At 36.6% G+C, this 21,225-nt stretch overlaps 1 long non-coding RNA gene across 1 annotated transcript in view; it reads left to right on the plus strand.

The window, feature by feature from the left end:
• Positions 1–21,225, plus strand: part of LOC138171831 (uncharacterized) — a 97,566-nt gene that overhangs the window by 20,927 nt on the left and 55,414 nt on the right. The window lies entirely within an intron of this gene.

Genomic DNA, 21,225 nt, shown 5'->3' on the forward strand with positions numbered 1-21,225 from the left:
CTGGTAATGGAACCAGGAGAACATCTTACAAAATGACCAAAAAAAGTTAAGGAAAAGAACATCAGAAGATATTAAAACTCTGATCATTGCAGTGACTAATAATGACTTTAGTGAAATATTGAAGCTTGCCTCCTTCCTCTTGGCAAAAAAGTGTTCAATGACATGTGTGGAATGAGGCATATGTTGTTAGACAAAGCCTATGTATTAATGTGACACATAACTGCTATGCTCTGTAATCAATTAAAAACAGCAATATTATGATCCAAGCCCTATGGCTGTCAGTGTGAGACATTGATTATACAAGTGACTTAAATGTCCCTCATATGCATATATACAACACAGAAAAAAGGCACTAAACTACATAATACATCTGCCTTAAATCTAATATTCTAGCTAATAATAGATATTAGTTGAGCATTTGTTGAACTTCGCTTTCTTAGAATTTTTATAAGGGATGGGGGGGATGATTTAGACAGATCAGGCTCTTAAAAGTTCTCAAGGGAAATTTGAGCTAATATTCTTTCTCTTTGATAAATTTTCCCAGAAAAACCAAGAGTAGTTAGTCAAGATATTTCCAATAAATGTCAAACCCTTCTCAAAGTTAGGTATCATTTTTAAGGGAGTCTCTTTATTCTGGTTCCCTTAAAGATTATTAGGTTCTTAGAGTCAGGTGGGAGCTCAGAGGTCAGTTAGTTCAACCCCTTCCTGGAGCATGAATTCCCATGGCTTTACCTTTGCCCCTTTCCTCACTTATCCTCTATCAACAAAGACAACCCATAAGGCAAAGAGAAGTCACAAATGGGCATCCTGAAATTTGGAAATGGAGGGGAGGAAAACACATTTTCCATTGTCTTGGTGATTCTGGAAAGTGTCTGTGGGTTGGTTGTATGGATAAGGCTCAGACTTTTATTTTTTTAAACTACTACCTTCTTTACTTTCACTGTCTCCACGTGTCACTGTCCAACATACAGCATCTGATTCCTATAGATAAAATCCATGAAATAAATATGTATAATACAGATCATTTTCATCACAAGTATTGGTTTCGTTGTTGTTGACCCACTCTTTAATCCATGGGACCCCTGAACAAGAAAGTGTTACCTGTCTTGTCTAGAGGAGAGAACAGTGACCTTTATTCTTTGTTGGATTTATTGCAGAAATAGTTTAGATTGAGATAAAGGGACAATTTCAATTAAACACAGTTTGCACAAACAAGATCACATAGTCAGAATTAGAAGGGAAATAGTTGACTGGGAAAAGAAGATTTTTGTATACTCAACCATAATTCCAGAGGACCAGTAAGGAAGCAGGGTACACACCTCCTGCTAGAGACTCAAGATACAAAATGGATACAAAAATATATATATTTTTGGACATAGTCAACATGGGAATTAATTTTGTTTGACTGTGAATATTTTTTATAAGGAATTTCCCCCCTTTTTAATTAAGGGAGGTAGAAAGGAGAGATAATTTTGGTTATTTGGATTTTTTTTAAAGAAAAAATATTTGCAGCAAATTTTTCTGAGCAAGTTATATCAAAACTATATAGAGAATTGATGCAACTATGTAAAGATAAGAACCTTTCACCCAATAGATAAATGGTCAAAGGCTATAAATGTGAAATTCTCAAAAGAAGAAATGCAAGCAGCCAACAATCATATGAAAAATGCTTCAAATCATTACCAATAAAGTAAATGCAAGCTGCAACAGCTCTGAGGTTTTATCTCATATTACTCAGATTGGCACACACACAAAAAAAGACAGAAAAGGGAAAATGACGATTATTAGAAGGATGTTGGGGGGACAAGCACACAGATTCCCTGTTGGTGGACCTGTGAAGAGCAGCCTAACCATTCTGGAAAGTAATTTGGAATTATACCCACAAAGTTGATGATTGTATATATTGTGATCCTTTAACTCAGTAATACCACTACTAAACATACATCCCCAAAGGGATCAAAGAATGAAGAAAAGAATTCACATGTACAAAAATGTTTATAGTAGCCTCTTTATTGAAGCAGATAAAACCCTAGGAACAAGGAGAGTGCCCATAAAATGGGAAATGACTAAATACATTATGGCATATTATTTTGCTATAAGAAATGATGAAAGGAGGGCAGCCAGGTAGCTCAGTGAGCAAGAGCACCGGCTCTAGTGTCGGGATGACCTGAGGGTCGAATCCGGGCTCAGATACTTAGCACCACACCCAGAAATATCTGGCCGTGTAACCTTGAGCAAGTTACTTAACCCCAATTGCTTAAAAAAAAAAGAAATGATGAAAGGGAGAAATTCTGGGAAACTTGGGAAAACTTGCATGAAAGTAAGTAGAACCAAGAGAACAATTTATACAATGACTATAGCACCATGAAGGAAAATATCTTTGAAATATATAACACCTATGATCAGTGCAATGACCAGTCATGACTTCAGAGGACCAATGACACATTCTTCCCACCTCTTGGCAGAGAAGTGAAGATTTAGAGGTTCAGAATGACACATGCATTTTCAAACCTGAGAACTATAGTACAAATTTGTTTTGCTTGACTATACTCGTTATAAGAGAGAACTTTTATTTGAGAAATATTGTGGGAGTGGGAGATAGTTATAATGAAAAAAAAACAGAAAGAAGAATCAAGGAAATGTCTCAAAATACACAAACAAGAAAGATAGTGTTGGTACTACCATGCTAAATTTGACATATACCTTAAAAAACGGCACATGCTAGATTTATAGTCTATTTGTATATGGAAATGTTCGTGTTTGTTGATGTCCATCAAATTCATAAAAAGAAAACAAATCTATATATGAAAGAATCTGGTGGATTATGACCTGAGTTTTGGACTATCTATTTCAGAATAGAATTAAGGAGAGGCAAAGGGAAGTGACGACAGAGAGGAATGGTGATGATGGAGGAATCAACAAGGTCACAACTGGGGTCTGGCTAGAAAGTGCTAGGCAGCTAGGAAGAGAGGACTTTCTATTTTCAGTGTGTTCCCTTGGGTGAACTTTGCAGGGCAGCATGACCCCTATCTCTTCCCTCCACTAGGTCCCAGTGGTTAAGTGACCTAGAGGGGACACAAATTAAATCTGTCCTTCAACTGAGGCCAATTTTTGTTTATAGACATTTCTAGGGATGCATCATAAAACGTATAGCCCAGAGATCTCAGTTGGAACCAATTCCTTAAGACTATGCTATAAGCACTAGCGCAGATGCAAAAACGTGAGAATTCTGAGCTCCTTGGAAGCACAGTACTTTATAAAACCAAAGTGTCATATCAGTATTCTGGAAGGCCATCATCACCTCTATTTCTCTAAATACTTTCCTCTCTCAATTCTTTCAGTTCCCATATAAAAAAGGCACCCCTCCCACTCCAGCCCCATGCTCTTAATTTTCTCAGCTTTGTCTGCCATAGCCAATGCATAGCTCTTCTTTACTATATTCTCAGATGGGGGATCAACTAGAATTTTCTCACTGAATTTCAACATTAATCTTGTTCTTGCCTCGGTCAATTAGAAGGGTGGTTGAGAGGTACTGTACATTATGACCACATCAAACTAGCTATTTAGTTAGCCTGGTTAGTGGGGTGAGGAGACTTAAAAATCAGCATCTCTGATCCGTCAGGCTCTTAGGTTCCACTCCATTATCTTCAACTCAGAAAAATAGTAAGCAATTTTGATTGCCAACACCTGTTACTTAGGCAACAGAATAACCTGGTGAATTCAATTTAAAGTAATGATCACACTAGTACACTGTCGGAGTTGTGAATTGGTCTAACTGTTCTGGAAAAAATTTGGAATTTTCAGGAAAAGTGACCAAGCTGATCCTATCCTTTGACCCAGAGATTCTAGCATTGTATATATAGAACAGTAAGATAAGACAGAAAAAAAAAGACATCACATATGCAAAAAATAATCATCGCTGCACTCTTTGTGGTAGTAAGATATTGAAAGTAAAAAGCATTCCCATCAGTTTGGAGAATAGCTCAATAAATTGTGGCATATACACATTCACAAAAGAGTATTACTGTATTGTAAGAAATGGTGACTATGAAGAGTTCAGAGAAACATGGGAAGATTTATATGAATGAAGAGAGTGAAGGAAGCATGAGCAGGACAATAAGCTATCCAATGACTATGATCATGGAAATAAAAAGAACACTGAATAAAAAAGATCCAAACACTAAGTAATTGTAACGAATGACCCATTTGGGCCCCTGAAAAAAGAAAAGGAGATGCTGCCTTCATTTGAAAGAGAAGTGGGGGTTATAAGAATATACACTGTTAGCATACTGGTTAATTTTACTTTTTTACAATGGCATACCTAGTATAATTGACACCAAGAGTGGATTATTTTTTCAATACCTCCCTCTCCTATATGACAAAATTATTTTTAAGCAATTCTAAATAATTTTGATGATTATTGCTCTATAGCAGCCCTGAACAACATATAGCCTATGGGCCAGCCATCAAAGAATTTCAGTGGCCCTTGAAAAATGTAGCACTCTCCCACACATTCTCCTGTTTGTCATGTGACCCCATGGCAACTAACTCATCATCAGTCTATCTCTAGTCTAACCTATCTGTGGCCCAAAGAAGTTTAGCCTATTTTAATTTCGTCCCCTATCTACTGCCAAGTTGTACAGGTCTGCTTTTTTTTTTTTTTTTAAAGCAATCGGGGTTAAGTAACTTGCTCAAGTTTACACAGCCAGTTATTTCTGGGTGTGGTGCTAAGTATCTGAGCCCGGATTTGATCTCCAGGTCATCCCGACACTGGAGCCAGTGTTCTTACTCGCTGAGCCACCTGGCCACCCCTAGGTCTGCTTTATAATATGGTCTGAAGTCTGATACTCATAAGACCCCTTCCTTCCCACATTTCCTTCCTCCCTTCCCCCTTCCTCCCCTGGCCCCCCGCCATTATTTCCTTTGAGATTATTGGCTTGTAGAGGAATTCTGTTATTTTTTACTAGCTCTATAATTTCTCATTCTATATAGTTTTATTGATATGGAACCAATTTTATTCATTAATTTTTACTTAATTGGTTTTAAGAATTTAATTATATAATTTATTTAAAATAAATTTATATAAACAACAATTTAATTAAGTTTCATTTATTTTTCTCATTTAAAAAATTCTAAACTTAATGAAAATCAACTTCCATGGCCACAGTGGAATAGAAAGAGAAGATTGTATATCAAATTGCAAATTTCTATGAGTTATATATACTATTTTAAAATCTATGTGTGTGTATATATGTAATAAATTCAACGTTACTTTTAAAATTATTCTGTTTCCTTCTGTACTTCCTTTTCTTCTCCTCTATGCATTTCAAACATGTTTATATGTTTAAAGGATCCTCTTTCCTTTTAGTGGGACAACCCTGTCCCTAGCTCCCCTCTTCCTTATCAATCTCCCAAAGAAAAACAATGCCTTTGTCACAAATATGCTCAGTCCAGCAAACCATATTTCGTCATTGGCCATGCCTAAAAATGTACTTCTCACTCTGCAACTTGATCCATCACCTCTCTGTCAGGAGGTGGGAAGTGTGCTTCATCACTGATTCTTGGGAATTATGATTGTTCCTTGTATTGACCAGAATTCTTAAGTCTTTCAAGTTGTTCTTCTAGTTTTCCTCACTTTATTCTGCATCAGTTCACACAAATCTTCCTAGGTTTCCCTGAAGTGATCCCTTTCATTATCTCATATGGTATAAGAATATTCCACTAAATCATGTACCATAATTGGTTCAATCATTCCCTGGTTGACAGGAATTCTCTTGGTTTCAACTTCTTTGCTACTACAAAAAACTGTTAAAAATGTTTTTGTACATATGGATCCTTTCTTTCTTTGATCTCTTTGAAGTATAGGCCTAATAGTGACCACACCATATCACAAGTCTACTAAGAATGCCTTAGTATTGCTGCTACCACCAACAATTCTAATTTTCCTTTCTTTTTTGGTCATTTTTACTAATCTGATGGGTGTGATGTGGGACCTCAGAGTTGTCTCTAATTTGTGCTTCTCTAATTATTAGTGAAACATTTCATATATGCTTGTTGGTAGCTTAGTTTTGTTCTTTTGAAAATTACCTGCTCATACCCTTAGGCTATTTATATATTGAGGAGTAGCTCTTGATCTTACACATTTAAACCAGTTTCTTATATATATTAAATATAAGTCCTTTATCAGAGAAATTTTCTGCCAAGATTTTTTCCCCTACTTAACTGTTTCTCTGCTAATTTTAAGTCTATTCATTTTATTTGATTAGTATGTTTAGACTCTGGGGATCCTTATCTCAATTCCCACTTGCACCAATAAATGGAAGCCCCACAAGGCTGATTCCTTATCTCCTCAGAGTCTAGGGATAGCTTGGAGGGGTTGAAAGATGTCTTATCTAGTGCTATGCTGCAATGGATATCTGTGGACAGTAATTAGTTATACAATTATTTTTTAGAAAGGGATATTTACTAAGATGTTATCATAATAATAGTTGGCATGAACATTTCCCCAAAAGTCTGTGACATACTTTCTCACAAGTACATACAAAGTTTAGGGGGGAAATGACTCAAAGTTAGAGAACACATGTAGCAAAACAATAACTTACAGTCCCTAGAAGCCTCCTTAAATATGGTGTAGTATTTCTCTGTTAAGCTTTTTGTAGAGCTTTGAATCTCTTTCTAGTCTGTCCTTGTCTCCTAATGCACACACTTCCATTAAGACTTGTTGCATCTCTGCTAGGATGCTGTTGGGAATAGGGGAAGCCTCAAATCCTCCAGACCCTCTGAAGTTCATAAGGTTCATGAATGAAGGCAAGGAGGAAGAGGCTGAAGTGTATTCCCTCCTCCCCTATTTCTCCCACCACAGTTTCTTCTCAGGAATTTGGAATGTTCTTTCCTTGGTAATTATTTTATTTCTAATAAGACTAGCTAAATGGTTTTATGTGGGTCCCAGAGAACATAACCAAGTCCCTCAGCTAATGCAAAGGCTTTCTAGAACTTCCTGTCACACTGAGGGAAGTTTTGAAATATTTGAGAAGTGTTCTTACCTGATAAACAGCTAACCACTTTGAGGTGATTTTGACTTACCTTTACCCTTGTACAAAAACTTTAAAATTGTGTGTAATCAAAACTGCCCATTTTATGTTCTCCTATCCTATTTTCTTCTTTGTTTGGTCATAAGCTCTTCCCTTATCCATGGATCTGAAAGGTAATTTCTTTCTTGCTCCTCTAATTTGTTTATGATGTACTGTAGCGGCAAGCACCCCAAGCCTCCCCAGGGTCACTGCCAACACAGGTTCTTGGATCTGCTTTGTTAAAGGAAAGCAACTCAAAATGGGTTAACAAGCTTACTTTAATCAGTCAAATATGTATCTTTTACCTAGTTCAGGGAAAAAAGGTCAGCACCCCGAACTTCAGAGTATATAGACAGAATTATCAAGATGGAGAAACAGATCAAGTAGACAGTTTCCAAACTGTCCAACCATTACATCCATACCAAATCAACATCTGGGTTTTGCAAAGCCAGGGGGGCTCTCAACAACGGCTTCCCAGAGTCTCATCTGATCAAATCACAGAACACTTCTCAAAGTGAGCCCCAAAACAAAGCTTCAAATCAGGGTTTATATAGCCTTCTCCTGGCTCAGAGAATGTAACAACCTTCTGGACCCACTGGCCAATCAAAAAGTATCTACTGAAAAACAAGCCTCCCCCCCCAGGCTCCAGGTGCACTTTAGCCTAGGGGCAGGGAGGATCTTAAAAATTTACATTCCCATTACATGTACCCTTCGCCCTTTAAAAATCAAAGCCACACATCTATTTGGAGCTGCTTATGGAATATGGTGTAAGATGTTGATCTATATCTAACTTTTGCTAGACTACTTTCTAGTATTTCCACAGTTCTTCTATGTCCAAAGGGCAATCAAACTGTGCATACCCTTTTATACAGCAATATCACTTCTAGGTTGGTATCCCAAAGAGATCATAAAAAAGATAAGTACCTACATGTACAAAAATATTTATAGCAGCTTTTTGCAGTGGCAAAGAATTGGAAATTGAGGGGATGCCTATCAATTGGGGAATGGCTGAACAAGCTGTGGTAGATAAATGTAATGGAATACTATTGTGCTATAAAAAATGATGAGCTAGGTGGAATAGTGAATAGAGCACCAGCCCTGGAGTCAGAAGGATACGAGTTCAAATCCAGCCTCAGACACTTAACACAAAAACTAGCCGTGTGACCTTGGGCAAGTCACTTAACCCCACTCGCCCTCCAAAAAGCAAAAAAAAAAAAATGATGAGCAGGCAAACTTCAGAAAAACCTGGAAAGACTTTATGAACTGATACAAAGTGAAGTGAGCAGAACCAGAAAAACATTGTACACAGTAACAGCAACATGGTGTGATGATCAACTATGAAAGATTTAGCTCTTAGAAATATAGTGATCCAAGAAAATTTCAAAGGATTCATGATGGGAAAATGCTATCCACATCTAGAGAAAGAACTGTGATGGAGTCTGAATGCAGATTGAAGCAAACTATTTTCATTTGTGTGTGTGTATGTTTTCCTCTTGATGTTTCTTCTTTCACATCTGTGACTAATATGGAAATATGTTTTACATGATTGCACATATATAACCTATATCAAATAGCTTACCTTTTTAGGAAAAGGGAGGGGAGGGAAAAAGAGAAAAATTTGGAACTCCAAATTTTGTAAAAATGAATGCTAAAAATTGTCTTTACATAATAATTGGAAAAAAAGACTAAAAACAAAACAAAACAAAAAACAAATAATGAGTTTTTTCCCCCAGCAGCTGGGGTCTTTGGGTTTATTGAACCCTATATTTACTTCTATATGTTGGGTATATAATCTGTTCCATTGATTGACCTTTTAAAAAATTACCAAATTATTTGATAATGACTATTTGTAATATAGTTTGAGATCTGCTACTGCTACTGCTACTCTCTTCTTCCCCACTTTTTTTTCATGGAAATTCTTGATTTTGTGTTCTTCTAGCTAAATTTTGCTTTTATTTTCTGTAGCTCTGTAATATTTTGGTAATTTGGTTGACTAAGTAAAGTAATTTGGGCAGTATTGTCATTTTTATTGTATTGATATGGCTTATTCATGGGAACTTACTATTTGTCTAATTATTTAAATTTTTATTTCCATAGTTTTATGCAAAGCTATATGGCACAATGGATAGAGTTCTGGGCCTGGAATCAGGAAGACTCATCTTCCTGAGTTCAAATCTGACCTCAGATGCTTCCTAGTATTGTGACCCTGGGCAAGTCACTTTACCCTATTAGCCTCAGTTTCCTCATCAATAAAATGAGTTGGAGGAGGAAATAGTCAATCACTCTAGTATTTTTGCCAAGAAAATCTCAAATGGAGTCACAGTCAGACATGACTGAACAACAACAAAATATTTTATAGTTGTATTTATTTAGTTCTTGACTGTATCTTTGTAAATAGACTCCCAAATACTTTAAAGCATTCTTTATTTTGACTGGAATGTGTCTTTCTATTTCTTTGGAATGACTTTTGTCAGTAATATACAGAGAAAGATAGCAATTTATGTGAGTTTATCATATATCTTGCTACTTTGCTCGTGTTAGTGCTTTAATTAATTTTTTAGTTAAATCTCTTGGCTTCTCTAAGTAGATAATCATATAATTTATTAAAAATCCCAATAATTTTACTTCCTTTTGCCTGTGATTATTCTCTTGGTTTATTTTTATTTTAGTAGATAATAATGGTGATGATGGATAATAGAAGTCCTTACTTTTTTTTTGCTTTTTGGAGTGGGAGGAATGGCAGTTGGGGTTAAGTGACTTGCCCAAGGTCACATGGCTAGTAAGTGTGTCAAATGTCTAAGGCCGGATTTCAACTCAGCTCCTCCTGACTCCAGGGCTGGTGGTCTATTCATTGTGCCATCTAGCCGCCCCTTAGAAGTTCTTACTTTATTCTTGATCTTACTGAAAAGGCTCCCAGTTTACTTCCATTTCATATAATGTTACTACTACAAGAAACTAATGTAAATATTTTTTGTACACATGGATACTTTTCCTCTATCTTTGTTCTCTTTGGATGTAGGTCCAGTAGTGGTATTCATATGTCAATAGATAATTTAGTGATTTTATGGACCCCACTGATTTTTTCTCTTAAAAATTATAATTTATATCTTTTATTTTCATATCACCCTCATTTCCTGGTATATCCTCCTCTCTCCCTTTAACAGAGAGCTATTCTATATACCAAAGAATAAAAAAAGAAAAAAAAATCCCACAGTCAGACAAAACCAAATCTTCCAGTCTAATGCTATGTGCAGTATTCTACTGCCATAGTTTTGCTGTCCCTGTGAAGAAGAGCAGTAGGTACATTCTCATATCTCCTCTTTAGGGTCAAACTTATTAAATATAATTTCTTTCCTAAAAGTTCTGAACTAAGGTGCAAATACAAAATACGATGAGCAATTCTGTTTACAATGTAGAACAGGAGGGATTGTCTATAAGCTGCAAATATATTACATCCATAATCATTTCATAGTATTTAGTTTTGTTTCTTATTATTCTTTACAGTGGTGTTTTCCTGGTTATATTTGTTTTACTGTGTCAGTTCATATAAGTCTTCTCATGTTTCTCTGTATTCTTCATAGTCTCTGCTTCTTACAGTGCAGTATTATTCTACTATGTTAACATAGCACAATTTGTTCAGCCATTCCTCAATGGATAATCATGTACATTTTTCTAGGTCCTTGCTACTGCAAAAAGTGCTGCTATAGCTATTTTGATGTATATGGTACCTTTTTAAAAAATCATTCATCTACTTGGGGTATATATGTGCCTAGGAATAAGATCTTGGGATTAAAGGGTATGATCATTTTAGTTACTTTCTTAGAAAATTCAAATTTACTGAAATGGTTGGAGCAATTCACAGCTCCACTAGCAGTGTTTTTATTAACCTGTCTTTTCAAAAGCCCTCCAATATTGACCACTCCCATCTTTTATTATCTTTGCCAATTTGTTGCATGTAAGGTGAAATCCCAGAGTTATTTTGATTTTTATTTCTTACTATTAGTCATTTGGAGTATTGCTAATAGTTTATAATTCTTCTTTTAAGGACTGTTTGTTCACGTTCTTTGGGGAATAGCTTTTGTCTTATATATTTGTTTTAGTTCCTTATTTATTTTAGATATCAGTATCAGAGATACTTGATGCAAAGATTTTTTTCTTCTGAATTGAATCCTTTCGAGTAACATCTGGCCTGCATCCTTGATGTCATTGTACTCATGGAACAGGAAAATGTGGTCCTCCAATTCAGTTACAATGTGGTCTTCAGTCATCAACTGAGAGATATTCTATCAAGAATGTCCCTCTCTGTTTCAGCTGCTGGGGTTTTAAACTTTGGGAATCCTCACTCATCTCTCTGCCTGGTTATATTTGGAGTGGGTAGAGGGGATCAGAAAGCTGCCATATGGCACTTGCATAGTTCCAGTCATGCCCAATAGTCCCTGAGTCCTGTGATAGGACTGAGACTTAGCCCTAGGCCAGACTGAGCATGATCCTGAAGAGAAGCCCAGAGAGTTCCAGCCAGCCAAGAAGGGGCCAAGAGAAGAAGGCAAGTCTAGTGATTTTTAAAATGTCTCTCTTTGACCTGTTTCCCAGGTAAATTGTTTATGATACTAGATACTTTATATTTTCTCCTATTTTTTCAATATTTTGACTTGGTTTTTAAAGTTGATTGTGATAGTAAATACTTTCTATTTTCTTTTAATTTTTAACATCTTGACTTTGGTTTTATATCCTTGTTGTCTCATGTAGTCATTGAATTCTGTTCACTACATTCTGTTTTTCAAGGAATGCATGATTTGGTAAAGGTTTACTACCTTCTGTTCTAGGCTATATAGTCTCCTTTCAATTATTTTTCTTCCTGAACTCTTATTTTATTTATAATTTCATTTTTTATTTCTTGCTTTATTTTTTTTAGACCCTCATGGTTTTCGAGCCTGTGCTTAGAGTGGTATGGCCCCAGTTAGATCTGGGAGATCACATTTTTCACAGAATTCTTGCCCCAGCTCTCTTGCCTCCCTCTCTCTCTACCCACTTCACTACTTTCAGAGATGACGGTCCTATCTCTTGCTATGACTCTCAGTGCTCTGAAAAGTACATGGCTGGGCCTTGTCTCCCTACATAGTATTCTATGTGTGCTGGGTCTGTTCCCCACTTCTGGCAGGGGTGGTATTGGCACTGGGAAACTGATAAAGTCCTGTAGCCAGAGTGGGAGATTATCTGAGGAGATGCAGGTTATAGAGTTGAATTCCTCTTGTGGAATGATGAATTTGCAGAAATCATGAAATTCAGGAGAGCAGCCAGGTAGAAAATGAGGCAAAGAAGAGCAGGAGGCACATTCTCCTATCTCCTCTTTGGGGATAAGCTCGCTTTGACGCTTTGATGGACAATGCTACAGACATCATGGTCTCCTCCAGGCAAGACACTGCAGAGAAGGGTGTGGCCGAACATAAAGAGACTTAACTGACATCTTGAAATCAAAGCTGAACTAGTAGAATAGATGTAAAGTAACTTACATCTACTTAAAACAAGTCAATATGTGTTTTTAAAACTGTAAATGGACCATAAGAAATTTGGAAATTATTTTAATAAAAATCTGAACAATATTAAAAAAAAAACGGACACAGGGTTCATTGTCCTATAGGCACCTACAGAAAGATGAATACTTTGCAACCAAAAAGGAGGATTGATAGACCTTCTTAGTGCACATGGATAAAAGAGGTAAAGAAACCTACAGAGACTATACTTCACCAAGAAATAGTCAAGGCTGATAACGGGTACACACCACTGGCCTTCTTGAGTTAAGTTTCCAGGAAACAAAGCACTGACAAAGTGGTGAAGTTGTGCAGGGTTGTTTTAGAAGCACAGGGGTTTATGATGGCGATTCAGGATCAGGTCATTAGTTATCCTTAGGGAGCCTGGGTTTGGTGGATCTATATAGATTTTGTAAGGAAAACAATACATGTCACTATCTTTCATGTTTTGTCAGTTGAAAGATTCGCATATTACAAAGATCAACCTCAAAATATCCTGGAGAAATTAACCTTCTAAACTGTTCTGGAAGGAGATTATGGCACAGAGGAAAGAGCAGGCATAGGGATGTGGAGTTAAGGACCTGAGTTAGAATTCTGGCTCAGACGTGTGTTTCCTGTATTACCTTGTGAAAGTGATGTAACCTCTTTGGACCTCAGTTTTCTTCTGTGTAAAATGTGGGGGCTGGACTAGACGATGTCTAAAGTGCCTTTCAGCTCCAAATCTATGATCATATGAACTGACATCATCACTGACTGAACCGTTGCCCACAATTGCCCAGATCTAACGCTGATCCATAAGATCTGAAGTTAAAGATGTTGGCCTACCCAGTCTTCACAATCTTCAAGCTACATGGAACAAAACGCTTTGTTCCCTACATAGAGCCCTAACTAGGAGATGAACATCATATGAGGGCAGGAGAAGGCACATGTCTCTGCTGTCCTGACAGCTACTGCAGCTCCACTGAGGATATCCTCACTGAGACTGCGGAGGATAAGCTTACATCCTAATACTTTAATTCAACTACAAAAAAATTTGTCTTTTTTGTATCCATCTGTGCAGTAATATGGAGGACATTAATTATAAAAGAATAATGGCAGCATAACAATTTGTTCCAGAACTATTTCTATGTAAATCCCATTAAAAAAGATGAGGATGAGAATAATAGTGATAATAGTACAATCTCATAATTGTGTAATTATATATAATTTATATTTTCTCCTATTTTTTAATATTTTGATTGTTTTCAAGTTGATTATGATAATAAATACTTTATATTTTCTTCTAATTTTTCAACATTAGAAAATGAAATTATAATAACAGAAGCAGTCATTTTATTTACCTGACCAACAGTCTATAAAATATTACTATCATTAATGGCAATAATAATAATAGCTAACATTTGTGTAGCATTTTAAGATTTACAAAGCCTTGGGGCGGCTAGGTGGTGCAGTGAATAGAGCACTGTTCCACCGACCCTTGGAGTTAGGAGAACCTGAGTTCAAATCCAACCTCCGACACTTAACACTTACTAGCCGTGTGACCTTGGGCAATTCATTTAACCCCAATTGCCCTGCCTTACTCCCTCCAAAAAAGAAAAATAAAATAAAGTAAAAAAAAAAAAAGATTTACAAAGTCTTCCAAATAGGTGGATGCTATTATTACCCCCATTTTACAGATGAGGAAACTGAGGCAGACAGCTGTTAAGTGACTTGCCCAGGGTCTCACAGCTAGTAAGGATTTGGACTCTGGTCTTCCTGCCTCCAGATCCTGTGCTCTATCCACTATGCCACCTATTAAATTTAAACGAATAATAACATGATAGCAACTTGGTCCTGGACCATTTCTATCTGAACTTCCTTGAAAAATATAGAACGAGATGAGAATAATAATACTAGCTGTCATGGATGTGGTGCTCTAAAGACTGCAAAGCAGTTTATACACATTACCTTACCTGAGCCTCAGGAAAAGCCTGTGAAGCAGGTCTTATAGGAATTATCATCCTTATTTTACAGATGAGGACACTGAGGCACACAACTGTTAAGTGACCTGCCCATGATAATCCAGCTAGATAGTGTCCAAGGCCTTATTTCAAACCTAGGTTGGTTGACATTTTCCCCATTAATATAATCATAAACATGAAAGGAGTGGGGGATGATATTTGAATTGGGAAAGTTACCCCATGACACTATTTTTTTTGGAGGGGGGAAGGCAGGGCAATTGAGGTTAAGTGACTTGCCCAAGGTCACACAGCTAGTTAAGTATAAACTATCTGAGGTCACATTTGAACTCAGGTCCTCCTGATTCGAGGGCTGGTGCTCTATTCAGTGCACCACCTAGCTGCCCCCCTCCCACCTCCCCCCATATTGTGTTATTTCTGACTGAGGTCATATTGGACAACTGAAACCCTAGTTAGCATTTGCTAGAGAACAGTCAGTTTGGGTACTTTAATATTTTTTATCTTTTTTCTTTTTTGAGGGGGGAAGGCAGGGCAATTGGGGTTAAGTGACTTGCCCAAGGTCACACGGCTAGTAAGTGTTAAGTGTCTGAGGCTGGATTTGAATTCAGGTCCTCCTGACTCCAGGGCCTGATATTTTTCATCTTATGAAAATATGTCAAACCTAAGTAAAAAGACAAATGTGTCACTACTTTGAGTTAAAGCACTTCACCTTAAAACTCATTTTGACTCATTATTGACTCTTATGTTCACTTCAGGGAAATCTGTCAATATTTGTTTGTCTCCAGTTATTTGTTCATCTCTTAGGTGGCAGTTCATTCATAAGCCAAGACAAGGAAAATGAATAATGAAAGCATTGCCATTAACATGCCTTCCTTCACATTTATGGGATACTGCCATTTTATTTCCGATGGGATCTTATATATCTATTCATCAGGCTTGTGCCTCTGAAGCTGGTATGTCTTGGACTCATATGGTAAGAGGTAGGAGGCAGGAGCCTCCCTCTTTATTTGTAACCTCCCATAATTCACTTATTTCTAGAATTCACTTTCTGCTAGCTGACTTCCTGTAACCCAGACTCCTTGGTGCATTAACACATCCTCCATCTGCCAGACTGGGAGCTAATGATAATCAGTGTTCAGTCAGTGCTTTCAAGTTTGCTAAGCACTTTACAAATATTATTTCTTTTTATTCTCATAATAAGTCTGGGAAGTATATACTACAATTATTCTTTCCACATTGTGACTTTCCCCTTTGTGGTTTTGATAGATTGAGGATCCTCATAAGAAATTAAATGGGAATTTTGGGGGAGTTTTGTGGAAGCTGAAGATGATATACAAAGGCCAGCAGATGCCACAGAGTCTATGACCAAACAGTTAACCCAAATTTTACAATAAGGTACTAAGAAAAAAGGAAAAAAGAAATCAGATTTCTTCTCTGGTACATAGGGAAGGCCAAACATTTTATGCAGAGTTTCCAGATGATGGGGGTGCCACACCCTGAGCCCCCATACTGTGGAAGGGATAACTGTATTATTATCTCTATATTACAGATGAGGAAATTAAGGCAGAGAGAGATCTGCCTGAGGTGGGGTGGAGGGAATGTCACAGCTAGTAAGTCTGAAACTGTATTTGATCTTAGGTTTTCCTGATTCCATGTGATGTAGCGGCCCTTGGTAATTGCAACAATTTCTCTGAAGAAAGCCGTTTGTTTTGCCAACCTGAAGGGTCTTCCTAAAGTAAGCTGCTGTTATGATAGCTCAGTAATCAATAATATTCCTCTCACTGGTCCCAAGTTATTCTGGGATCGTGAAGTACTTTTAGAATATGAAAAAAGATTAAACCACAACTTCTTATAATTTTATTAGTTCAGTAGTTTTTTTTAAAAATTCTAGATCTCTGAAAATTAGTAAATAATCTATGCTAGATAGCAAAGGTACCTGATATAGCAGAATGCCAGATAACAGAATTCCTTGGGCATAGGAAATAATATAAAGGCACTAGGCAATCAGCATGGTCAAGCCAGAGTTCCATTTTAAAGAGAATTTCTTACTATTGTGCTATAAGAAATGAGGAGCAGACGGACTTCATAATAACCTAGAGAGACTTATATAAACTGATGCTGAGTAGAGCAGAACCAGGAGAATTTTATACATAATTACAGACACGTTGTATGTGTGACAACTAACCTGATAGACGGGGCTCCTCTCAGCAATGCAGGGCTATAAGACAACTCCAAGGGAATTCATGATGGAGAGGGTTATCCTCATCCAGAGAAAGAACTAGAGTCTGAATGCAGATTGAAGCAAACCACTTGCTCTCTCTCTCTCTTTTTTGTTTTTTCTTTCTCATTGTTCACTCCATTTGTCTTTACAACTTGACTAGTGTTTAATGTGAGGGTATTTGTAGATCCTATATTTGATTCCATGCCACCATGGGAGGGAGCAAGGAGAAGAGGAAGGGGCAGAAAATTTGAAACTCAAGGGATTGTGGAACTGAATGCTATAAACTAAAAAGTAAATAAATAAATTTAAAAAAAAGAAAATACTTTCTCAGATGAGTAAAAAAAAAAAAGAGAACTTTTGAACACGTAAACAGGGACTTAAGCAAATCCACAGAACCTATATCCCTTTATCAGGAAAATAGTCCACATTTTTCCAGAACTCTCCCACAATTCTGACACTAATCATTCCTCAATACAAATTCACATTAAAAAAACCCACATAAATTCAATATTAAGGGACTCGTTCTTTGACCAGAAAATGACAATTCTACAATATCTTTGCCAAGAAAACCCTAAATGGGGTCATGAAGAATTGGGCATGATTAATCGACTAAACACCATCAACAAACATATATTAAAGGTGACAAAATCAAAATGTATCTTTTTGGGGGTGGTAGTGGGGATAGGAATGGGCTTTGGGAGCAAACTATTTTGTGAGATCCTTCACTTTTCAACAAATTGAAATGTGGCTCATAATGCAGGCAATCATAATTGTCTTGAAGGCAAGGCCTTCATTTGGGAGAATAGGGCTTAAGATTTTCCCCAAAGCAGAGCTGTCAAATTCCATTCTTTTTAGACAATCCATTTCAAATCATATTAAATTAATTCCAATAAGATTCTGCAGCTATACACTGTGTGAAAAAAAAGCAATGCCATTTTACTCCACAGGATATGGCTGGGACACCATCAAGATCCTGGAAGCTCAGTGATACATGCAACTGGTTTGTTCACCATTACTTCTAAAATGCTAAATGATTAAAATTCCAACAAAGTCTTTCTTTAGTCTTTAACAATATGTAGCTTCCCCCCCCCCACTTGAATTGATTAATGATCCCACTTGGATTTTCTTTCCAGTCCTTCCCTGTCTCCCCCAAATAGATAAAAAGGAAGCAAAGCAGGGTTTCAGTTCAATGAAAAACTTCCAAATCTACAAAGCTAAAGAGGGCAATGCTCATTTATCATATGCTCCAGGGAAACATTCCAAATGATTGACTTTGTTATCTAACTACAATGACAAACAAAGCAAAGCAAGATTCATTATGACTGAAATCTTCTCACTTCTCTCTTGGGCTCTTTCCTTTTTTTTTCTCAACAGGAAAAATGTATTACTTAAGGAGTTGTTGCTATGGTAACAAGTATTGGCACAGAATACATTATTTTCCTTATTATCTTAAAAGTTCATACCATAGAAATGGTGAATTTGGTTTGAACTAGTGCAAAGATAAAAATTTTAATTTTGGAGTTAAAATGATAATGGGGGAAAGTAGGCAGTGATTTTAAAATATATATTCATAGGTTATAGGAATTTATGTTCTATTACTTTTTATTATTATTTTAATGTTATTATATATTACCATAATAATTATTATTCTATTACAAAAATTCTATTACTGAATAATTTGGGCTTTGTTGGTTGATTTCACTGGTAACCTCTCCACAGTAAAGGTTTTAACCCAGGGGTGGGGCCTGTAGCCTCAATGCCACATGTGGTCTTCGAGGTGCTTAAGTGTGGACTTTTGACTGAGCCCAAATTTTATGGAACAAATCCTTTTGTTTATGGGATTTGTTCTGTGACGTTTAGATTCAAAGGACTGAACTTGAGGAGACAGAGGATCACATGTGGCCTCAAGGCCACAGGTTCCCCACCCCTGCTTTAACCTATTCCAAGATCATGAAGGATGTTTTTTTTCATCCATGGGACTGTGATCTATGCCCCTTCCTCACTTCATGCCAGTTAAATTCATTTAAAAAACACTGAAATGACACCTCCATGATGATTCCTCCTTCTGTTAATAATTCCTTTTTCCTATCTCATATAGAACCTCCCTGCTATTTCTTATGTGTACTTTTTCTATTTCTCAAAGGAAAATTATTAGGATTTTTGGTTAGGCTACGAAAGAAATTATAATTTGGCTGTTTTGTAATTCAATATGCAGTTCTACCTTTACTATATCAAGCAAATAGAACATACAAACACCGACGTTTCAAAAAAGCTAGCCTTTCACCTGCTGATAGAGGCAGTTGACCTAGAGTACAACTTGAGACAAGTTGTTGGGTTTTTTCTTTTATACGATCAGTGCAGGAATTTATGGACTACACATTTTTGTTACAAGGACTTTGTTTCTTTTTTCAATGGGGGGGGTGAGATGGGAGGAAGGTAAGGCAGATTTTTGCTCAGTGAAAACATTAATATGATATTATCCACCTGATGGATTAATTATGCAGAATGAGTTATATTTTTGAACATGACTAATATAGGAATTTGTTTTTGCTTGACTATACATACTTATTATAAGGTCTTTCTATATCCCTCCTTCCCTTCCTTCCTTCCATTATTGAGTGAGAGGGTAAAAGAGAGAAAATACTTAATTGAAAAAAAATCTTAAAAAAAAAAGAGATAACCTCTGAACCAGGCAAGCCTGAAACAGAAGGAAAGGGCTCAGAAAGTATTTCCAAAGCCACATCTTATTACTGGCCAAGTAACATGAATTCTTCACCACAACCTTCCATATTCTGTGTCCAGCACCTGGGGTAACTCATAGCATGTTGTGGTATAAAAGACTTCCCTAGAGGAATGAAACATAAGACAAGTCACCAAGGAAGAGTCCTTTCTTTAGCAATGATATAGCTACCTCTTGAAAGAAGTGACATTTTGATTATAAGGCAGACAACAAAGCTGACCACGAAAGGATAACGTTCAGGAAGTTAGCTGATGCAGGTGTTACCTAATCTATTTCTAGCACATTAAAAATAGTTATTAGAGGAGGCTCTAATGTCACACCCTCTTAGTTCAGGTTTCATACTGGGATGAAATGAGGCTTGCAAGTCATTGAACTTTTTGTTTGTTTTGTAGCAAGGATACAGTACCCTTAACTTGGTACTCCTTGTCTCACTCTGGACATCTGTCTGGTCAATAGCTTATCAGGGTATGGCAGATCAAGGGTTACTTTTTTTTAAATGGCAATTTTTATGACTAAATAACCAGGAAGCCAGAGTCCATCAGGCCCAGGCCAGCATAGTCTTCTTTCAGGGAAAAGCCTTCTTAGGTGTTGAGTAAGAGAAAAGAAGTTGGGTCAGAGAAATGCTGGTCCTATTATAATCATCAACTATACTTCCATTTAATTCAAATTCATCATCTAAAAGTTTATGTGCTGTATTTTTATAAGCTCAGTAATAAATCTGTTGTAACAAGAAGGGAGGTATACATCTACAGCCTCATAATGTTTTAAAATTCAGGATCATCTAATCCATTCACTTAATTTAATACATAAGCTGGAAAAAAATCTGAAAACAGGATTTCAGAACAATTTTGTTAAAGTTTAGTCAAGAATTTTAGCCACGGCCAACAGAGGGCTGTGTTTTTCTTAATTATTCATATTTGTTACAAATATTTTTTTTTAAAGCAGTTGGGGTTAAGTAACTTGCTCAAGGTTACACAGCCAGGTGTTTCTGGGTGGGTGCTGAGTGTCTGAGCCCGGATTCGATCCCAGGTCATCCTGACACTGGAGCCGGTGCTCTTACTCGCTGTGCTACCTGGCCGCCCCATTTTATTTTTTTATCAGTTTGAGGAAGGGAAGTTTCAAGGGAGGTGGCTATGCTTAGGGTTACCAAAAACAAGACAGAGAATGGGATCACTGAAGAAATTTTAAAAAATGCCTAGAAACAGATGAGAGGCCAGGAGGAATCATCGACAAGCAGGACAACTTTGAAAGTTACTCCTGTTAGTCTGCTTAAACTTGTCCATTTTTATATATATTTTAAGGATTTAATATTGAATTAAAACATGTTTTTATGCTGTCACTTTTATATTAATTCAACAAAATATGGAATACAAATTTAAGGCATAATGCTGGACCATAAGGTTGATATTAAGTATACTATTTACTCAAATTCCTCCTTTTAAAAATAACTTTCATTTGTTTTAGTATTTTATTCTCTTTTGTGTGGTAAGCATTTTTGGCTCTTTGTAATTACCAACACTGCCTAGCAATCAATGGCTGAGATGCAGAGACATATTTCAGAGGGAAATTATATAGACAGTTATTGAATTTATAAATTATTTTTATTTGCTTTTTGCATGGCAATTGGGGTTATGTAACTTGCCCAAGGTCACACAACTAGTTGTGTGTGTGTGTGTGTGTGTGTGTGTGTGTGTGTGTGTGTGTGTGT

Source organism: Petaurus breviceps, unplaced genomic scaffold, assembly GCF_028583685.1.
Source record: "Petaurus breviceps papuanus isolate PSGF00001 unplaced genomic scaffold, PetGlider_PUasm1.0 128, whole genome shotgun sequence".
NCBI lineage: Eukaryota > Metazoa > Chordata > Mammalia > Diprotodontia > Petauridae > Petaurus > Petaurus breviceps.